The 9076-nt window shown below is 29.0% G+C and overlaps 1 protein-coding gene across 2 annotated transcripts in view; it reads right to left on the bottom strand.

The window, feature by feature from the left end:
* Window positions 1–9076, bottom strand: part of LOC106692423 (growth/differentiation factor 11) — a 182432-nt gene that overhangs the window by 144108 nt on the left and 29248 nt on the right. Inside the window, exon 1 of one of the 2 annotated variants that reach the window (XM_067052106.1) lies at window positions 2994–3017. The exons of the other annotated variant lie outside the window; for it this stretch is intronic. The gene's annotated coding sequence lies outside the window, so the exon portion shown is untranslated. Of the gene's footprint in view, window positions 1–2993; window positions 3018–9076 lie in introns of those variants that run through there. 2 annotated transcript variants of the gene reach the window in all.

Raw genomic sequence — 9076 nt, 5'->3', positions numbered from 1 at the left:
CTGAAAAGTATCTGCCCAAGAATGTTTGTTGTCAAAGATTTTAATAGCATACTATGATTCAATAATAAATTCATTTTTGCATATTTTAAAACATTTTGTTACAGCCTAACTTTAACCCGGACAAAGAAGTCAGGAGTTCGCAACGTAACCTATTAAACTATCCCAAACTCTAATCGCTATAAATTACTAAATGTATAGTAAGAATTCAATTCCGTAGTAATGTGTAATTAAAATATCTCCATGAAAAAAATATATATATATTTTTTTTGTATTAGAACTTCAATTTTTAAGTATCAGATCCAGGTGATTCTTTAATAAGTCCATTCCTGCATATTATAAAAATATTTTGCCAGAGCTGAGCTCAAACCCGAACAAAGAAGTAAAGAGTTCGCTTCCTACCTATTTAACTATCCCCACCTCTAATCACAATAAATTACAAAAACAGATAATAATAATGAAAATGGGATATATCGTATAATTAAAATCTTTCCATAAAAAAAAAATTATATTTATATTTTTTGTATTGGTAATTAGAACGGATATAAAAATAAAAGTAGCTACTTTGGCTGAAACGTATCTGCTCTAGAATGTTTGTTGTCCAATACTTCAATCTTTAAGTATCAGGTTCAGGTGATTCTATAATAAATCCATTCCTGCATATTATAAAAATATTCAGTCACAGCAGAGCTCTAACCCGGACAAAGAAGTAAGGAGTTCGCAGCCTACCTATTTAACTATAACCCTATCTCTAATCGCAATAAATTACTAAATATATAATAAGAATTCAATTCCGTAGTAACAATTACATGTTACTACGGAATTGAATTCTAAATAATTTCATTAAAAAAACCTATAGACTAATTTTTTATTGTCTAAAAAAAAATCTAAAAATAAACTACTTTGGCAGAAAAATATATGTCCAAGAATGTTTATTGTCGAAGACTTATAATACAGCCAACCTGCCCAAGATTATAATTGAGAAGGCAAGAATTATTCATGGAACTGTGCTATGTGAGGCTAATGGGTTAAGTAATTTAAGTGATATAAAAATATAATTAAATCATGAATATAATTGTACATAAAAGGATGTAATTAAAAGATTGAATTTAGTACACATCTTGAAATCAAGGGTCGAAACGTTGTAGAAAATGGAGTAAGTAATGAGGAAGAATCATAAGTTGTCTTTTATATTAAGTATTTATACTAATAATGATTTTCAATATAAATTACTGACATAATTATTTTTTTTTATAATAATTTATTATCAATAAATAAATTTTAATTATATATGTATATAATTGGCTGGCGGCAGAAACATTGGAGAAAAATAAAGAAAGTTTAGAGAAAAGTTTATTAGAAGTATTGTTCTAATTTAATAACCTACTATCAAACAATAACTTAATTTATAATATATCACTGAACTAATTATTTATCTAATTTAATATAAATATATATACATTAAATTTCAAGTTATCTTAAATAAAGATTTTTTAATGGAGAAAGCCAGTTCTTAAAAAAGGTAAAAATTAGTGATTTTAAGAATTTGGAAAAAAATAAATTAAATTAAATGTCTTAATTACCTATTTTATATAAAATATAAATGATTTGATGTTATACTAGTAAAGCGTACTTTTTACCAAATTTGATAGAACTCGTTTACAATTTATTTAAAATAAATTATGAAACAATTATATATTAAATTTAGTTAAATTTTTTTTAAATTATCTTTTGAAGCTCCTGATATGAGCTTATATATATATTATTTATTTAGATATACTCAGATCTCTATTTATATCGCATTCTTGTATAATTTTGTTTTATTGTATCCTTTAGTTGATCTTTATTATTAATCTTTCTCTCTTTTTTGTATTGTATATATTATATACCATGTTGCATATTGTTCATATTAAGTTATATCATATTATATATTTTATTTTTTAATTTTGTATTATATTCTTTTTTTGCATCACGTTCTTTCATTCATTGGCTCATCATTATAAATTTATTAATTGTAAATTCGTATAATTATAATTCAAAGTAAGTTCTTACATTCACTATTTTTTTAAATTTACTTATTTTCATTTTATTGTATATTTTTATTTTGTTAATTGAATTATTAGTTTTATTGCAAGAAATTAATTGATATTTTACTGTTCTAGATTAAAAATTGCAGTATCCTTCACAGCGCTCTAGTAATCTAAAGTGCAACTAACTCATATCTCATTCACATCTATCATTTCTGTATGTTATGGCACTGATAGATGTCATCTAGTCGAACCATACAAGATATACTTCTCTCATTAAATAAGGAGTTTTCTATCAGAAGTCAATATATGCACTTTTGGAAAGTTATTAAAAACATTTTTATCGAAATTAATTTTAAAATAATCTGAGTTAGTTTTAATAGTAAAATTTTAATTTGTCATTAAAACAAATTACTTTTTCATAAGTGGATATATTAACTTTTGTATATAATAATCTTAAATGAAAATATATTCATTATTAGTATTTTAATATAAATAAGTTGGGATATTTTGACATCATTTTTTTGTTCCCTCTGTCAATTGCATACATGCATTGTCAACATTTTAATATAATAAAAATAGACTAACAGTAATCATACGTATATGATGAACATAACATTTTCATGAATAGTTGAGAGATAATTGTATTCTGATTGTAATAAAAAATATTTGAAGTTAATAAAAAAAATTTCAGATCATGTTATAATTATATTCAGCGACAATATTCTGTGTTTCTACATTGATAAATTGTTTTGAAAAGTTTAATTAATGTTCCTGTATGAGTTGAGCAGTGGTGAAATATATATATATATATATTTTACTAAGCTGTATTTTACTGAAGCTAAAAATGGTTTTAAATGTTAGGTGAGGGTTGCTAAGAGTCCCTATGGTGCAATTATAGACGTATATAATATTATTTAGACTCGACTCATATGATGAGAAGAGCCAATATAGTAACGTGGCAATTACCTGTGTCTCTCCTGACTCGGCCAAACAACTGGGACCACCAGTCGCTAGCACCTGTATATATAGACTGCCCCCCACCACTTCCCTCACCCCCCAACCCTCACGAGCCTTTCCATTTGTCACTATCCAACCAATCAGGGATCGCCAAACGATAGGCTTTCCACAAGTCAGATCTAATTGGTTGGTAAAGTCAAGTCCCTGCCTCCCTGACCTTGCCCTCTCTCGCAGTGCCTGTAGCAGCTAATTTGTCTTTTGACTCTTTTCCCGACCGATCTCTCTATCAGCTTCTTTTCAATTCGGTAGGAAATTTTTTATAACGCAATTCTGTTTTCATGAAACCCATTGCGTGAAAGTATGCCCTATAATGAGAATTTCAACTAGGATTGACAATCGTAAAATCTTCGTTTTTATTTAAGAGACTCCTGAGAAGATGAAAGGGTTGCCGGGAACGGTGGTCAAAGTAACAGTCAGGACCTCTTTCACTAATTCATCCTCTTTAATTTTTTTTTTATTTAACCATCTCTTAGTTGCTTTGAACATTTGTTTCAAAACTAACATTTTTTAATTAAATTTCTTTCCACAGGTCAATTGTCTAGATAGATTTATTTTAATGAGGTGTAGATAGTTGACCGTAGATTAAAGATTGGAGAAGTTTGTCGGGGGTGCGGTCAGCAAAGAACAACATAAATAAACAAAACCATATTTATTTATTTTATGCCGACGCTTCGACCTGAGTATCAGGTCTCTAGAACAAAAGAGATAACAACAACATTTAGAATAACATAGAATTGAAAAGGAATAGTATACAAACAAATTTAGAATTATACAAAATATTGAATTAAATCATAAATGATAAAAATTGATAACTGATAATTGAATAATACAAAATTTTAATTGATTGATATTCAACATATTTATTTATTTTATGCCGACGTTTCGACCTGGATATCAATCAATTAAAATTTTGTACTATTCAATTATCAGTTATCAATTTTTATCATTTATGATTTAATTCAATATTTTGTATAATTATAAATTTGTTTGTATATTATTCCTTTTCAATTTTATGTTACTCTAAATGTTGTTGTTATTTCTTTTGTTCTATAGCCCTGATGAAGACCTGAAACTCAGGTCGAAACGTCGGCATAAAATAAATAAATATGGTTTTGTCTATTTATGTTGTACTTTGCTGACCGCACCCCCACGACAAACTTGTCCAAAGATTTATTTTATATTTATTTATCGAAATTTAGATTTGTATAAAAAAAAAAATACAATAAATGAGTGTGATAAATGTTCAATCATTGTTTTAAATTAGAAGAATCCGTGACCATCTTATTTTCAGATGCCTGGGAGGTTTATCAGGGAGTATTAAAGGATATTGAGAACTAATGAGTTTGGAATGAAAGGAGTTATATATATTTCGGGCTAAATCAGCAACGTGTTTATTTGTGAAGTAATAAAAGATATGTAGGATTTCATAGTTGATTTGAGATTGTGAGGATTGGATACGGGAGGTTTGGTGAAAGCTCAATTAGAGATTGTTTTTTTTTTTTGTAGTAAATGTGCTTAGAGCGATTGTCAAATAAGTGCTATAGTAATCGGAATCTACGAGCAGTTTCTTGTTTCTTCTAGTATACGGACTCTAAATAAGTCTCTTGTCAAGATGGAGTCATCAGTAGCGAATCTGTTCAACAAGCTTTAGTGGGATATTAAAAAAATATACAGTAGAGATGAGATAGTCATGGGATCTGATGTAACAGCGGCACCTTCTTCAGGCGTGGTATAAAATTTAATTATTACAAGATCCCTCATCCAGCTCCTCTTCTATTTTGTACTGACGTTATCGGGCATGATTATTGTGGCTACAGAATTTTGAGAGTACACATACTTAAATTAAATCCAACGCTCCTTCGTCTGTGCCTTGTTTGTTTGTGTTTATTTATAAGTTAGAATTTATAAAACTATTATACTTCCAACTGCCCTTTAGTGATATGAAACTTAAGATTTTTGAAAATAGAGCGTCGTGTAAAGTACGAAAAAGGATGAGTCAATTATTATCGGATTATTCAGAAAGTTAAATTGCGGAAATTCCACTGCAATAAATATAATTTACTTATAAAAACGAATTTAGTAATAAAAAATAAAAATAAATTAATTTTTCTATAAAAAACAAAAAATTAATTAGTTTAGATTGGTTTCAGTTAGGAAAAGATACAGGATCTACTGAGTTGTTTTCAAAAGAAAATATTATTGTATTTAGAGATTTGATAGGATCTCTGAGAATGTCATTAAGTGATCCAATGCAAGGTCCAGGAGTTGCAGAAATTATGGAAATTTTAGGGAAGGTATCTTTTTAAAAAAGATTTAAATATTAAATGTTATGAAATATATTCAGGGAACTAATATGTCTTGTGTAGCAAGTTATTTATAAAATATATTTTTATATTAGAAAAATAAATATGGTATGTAAAGTATTTGCCATATTGTTTTGGGATACCCACTTCTACAATATAGTTTTCTTAATACTAATTAAATTATAGAAATTTCTCAATTTTACATTTTGGTAAAACAAACCGAATGAGAGAGGGAAAACTAAAACATTATTGAATTAAAATAAAAGAGAGAGAGAAATACTTTATTTATCTATGCTGCCTAAAAACACCAGGCAGCTATCTCACACAGCATACTTATCAATCCGTAATCAGGCATATATAAATTACACGTACATGGTATAATCAGAAAAAAATACAATAATAAAGATATAATAAACAATTTGTTTTCCCCTACAGTTTCCTTCTATAATTAATTTCAGTCTGTACAACAAATACAAATGTTTCAATTCATTCCTATTTATCTTTCTCATTTCTGCTCCTCCAATTTCACCATTTCACAGTTTTTTCATTCACCCGATCAACAAATTCGCTCTCCGGAATTCACCCTCATAGATCCTCTTCAGTGACCCGCTAAGCAAATTCAATATTAGACGGCAATATGAGATCAGACCATCATTCATAGTCACAGCAGTAGATCAGTCTACCAAGAACAAACAAATAGATACATTTTACGAGAATAAGACTAACAGATAGATTAAAAGGAAAATATAATAAAAAACCGGTTACAAGCAACACTTGAATGGATAAATAAGTTTAAAAAAAAAACAATAGTACTAATAAAATAAAATTTCATAGAATAAAATACATAACATTAGATAGAATAAAATACATAGCATTGGGTAGCATGAAATAAATACATTGATTTATATTTGCATTAATATACAGGTTGTAGGTTTCGTGTAATTTTCTATATATGTGATTAGAGGATTTAATGAGTTAGGTTAAGACTAGAAGATATTATTGCTTGAAGAAGTTTGTCGGGGGGTGCGGTCAGCAAAGAACAACATAAATAAACAAAACCATAATTATTTATTTTATGCCGACGTTTCGACCTGAGTTTCAGGTCTTCATCAGGTGTTATGGCTTAGAGGGAAGATTGGTAACGACTTGTCGATGAAGACCTGAAACTCAGGTCGAAATGTCGGCATAAAATAAATAATTATGGTTTTTTTATATTTGTAATCTCGTACGATGTCTATAATAAATTCAGTGTTTACATTTTTATTAGGTCGAAGCATAAGTAACTTGCGATGCTGCTAAGTACTATTGTTCGTATCTACCTGCTATGAGTTACCATTACAACTAGTTTTTTTTTTCACTATACAGAAAAGTCTTCATTTAGTCTTTTGTCAACTGTTTTATAAGACACATTATATTTAACTGTTTTTTTTACTTTAAAACTTTCCTGTCTGAATTGCTTTTGAATGGAAAAACCTTAAATTCTGAGAGCAAGTCATGCAGGCTTTCGAAAACTTCTTCCAGTCCAAACCAACATGTTACAAGGAAGGAATTGATAAACTGGAAGATGAGAGAAAGTGATGGTTAATAGAGGTGAATAAATAATAAGTTAATATAATTTTGATATGTAATGAGAGCAAAGTAAGCGCCTTATAAAAAATCGGTAGTTAATTATGACTCGTCAACAGTTATTAACACAATAGTACTTATCCCTTGAATGAAATATGGACCGGGTGCGGTAAAAAAAAATTCAAATAGTAAATAATTATACTATTTTATTGAGCCAACGTTTCGCCCCACGTTGCAGGGCTTCGTCAGGGCTAAAAATGATACAAACATATAGTTACAAAAGGAAAAAAAAAGATAAGTGTAAAATAACAGGGGTATAAAATGTAAAAAAGTAAGATATAATAAGAAAAATTAAAGGTTGTAAATAGTAAATGAAAACAGTAATAGTAACAGATAGATAAGAGAAGAAATATTAAAGAAAAAAAAACACAAATCGTGTAATATAATATAATAATGTAGTAATATAATAATGTCTCATCATTTGATTTGTGTTTTTTTTCTTTTTACATCTCTTTATTTGTATTGACTTTTTTACATTTTATACCCCTGTTATTTTACACTTATCTTTTTTCTCTTTTTTTTTCCTTTTGTAACTATGTGTTTGTATCTTTTTTAGCCCTGACGAAGCCCTGCAACGTGGGGCGAAACGTTGGCTCAATAAAATAGTATAATTATTTTCTATTTGAGTTTTTTTTTACCGCACCCGGACCATATTCCATTCATCTATACACACGGTCAATCAATAATCTTCCAGTACTTAATCCTTATTTTTTCTTCTAGGACATTGTTTCGGAAATACTTTAGTCATCGACCATAACACTTTGTTGCAGCTTTAAAATTCTGTTTTGTTAAGTATTTATATAGTTATGATTAACCCAATAATTCAAAGACATACTAAAAGCTGAACAGGACACAGAACTCCCCCTCCTCCCAATGTCAGAAATCATGTAAAGAAGTATAAGCCAGGATTGAAACAATTGGTGTGGTGGTTAGGATCATATAAGGATTGGTATCTGGTTCTGGCCAAATCGGCAACATAAGGACAATTCAAGTCCTGACAAGTCATCCATCCGGATACATATCTGTACTAACAATGATAGTATGAAAGATATAATTATTTTGCTATTATATTTTTAATTTATTTATTTCTTGACATACACAACTGAATTTACATAAATAAATCTTGTAAATATTATTATAGATTATAATCGTATAATAACATTTCTACATTAGAAGGTCTATAGAGGCTATCTTCTTTTCTAAGACCGCAGAGGATTGTCAGGAATGGCATAGGAAGGAAGATTGTTTATATTGGAAGGATTGATATCTGGTGCGGCCTAAGACGGTTAAATATAGAATATAAAGCCTTTATGGATGATTTTATTTGTGACTTATTAAGGAGCATTGAGGATTTTAGATTGTAAAGATTGGATCCGAGAGGAATTTGAAGGTTTAGTGGAGCCCCAAAGCTCAACTCCGTATGTCCAGATAGGCCTTATTACAGACATGTAGATCAGTCTTTTGCAATGGATTGGCAATTTAGACCATTTGTCTAGTGTTGTAATAGTCGGAATCGACGAGCCGTTTCTTGTATTTTCAGTCTTGTGTGAGGATTCCAAATCAGTCGTTTGTCTATAAATTCTCTAGTTTGGAAATAATTGTTTTAAGATACAACTAACAAAAAATAAACTTAGTTCAAGGCTGTCAACTGAGCCCAAGCCTCACTTTGGTCTCAGGGTAAGATAAGCTGAGGAATAAATGTAATTAAGAAATAGTTTATTCAGATTCTTTTAATTTTTTTTCATTATTTATTTAATGTAATTTACAACTGTACAAAATAATACAATAGGTAAATATGTAGTATGTTTCATATACATTTGAAAATCTTGGGAAGGAACCACCCATTGGTGGTACTTCAAACATTAATTTAAACTAGAAGGTCCCGTGGCCATCTTCTTTCAGTCAAATCTGCAAGAATGGGATGTTAAGGTCTTTGTGAATGAGTTTATTTGTGACGTAATAAGGAGCATCAAGGGTTTTAAGTACGATTTTGGATTGTAAGGATTGGATGGGGGAAGAATTTGATGGTTTGGTGGAGCCCCAGAGCTCAATTCCACATGTCAAAATTGGTCTGATTATTGTAGTGTATACTAATTTTTTGTA

This window comes from Halyomorpha halys, unplaced genomic scaffold, assembly GCF_000696795.3.
Source record: "Halyomorpha halys isolate HHAL.00 unplaced genomic scaffold, Hhal_1.1 Scaffold56.1, whole genome shotgun sequence".
In the NCBI taxonomy this organism is placed as follows: Eukaryota; Metazoa; Arthropoda; class Insecta; order Hemiptera; family Pentatomidae; genus Halyomorpha; species Halyomorpha halys.
This window is presented reverse-complemented; position numbering and strand designations above follow the sequence as displayed.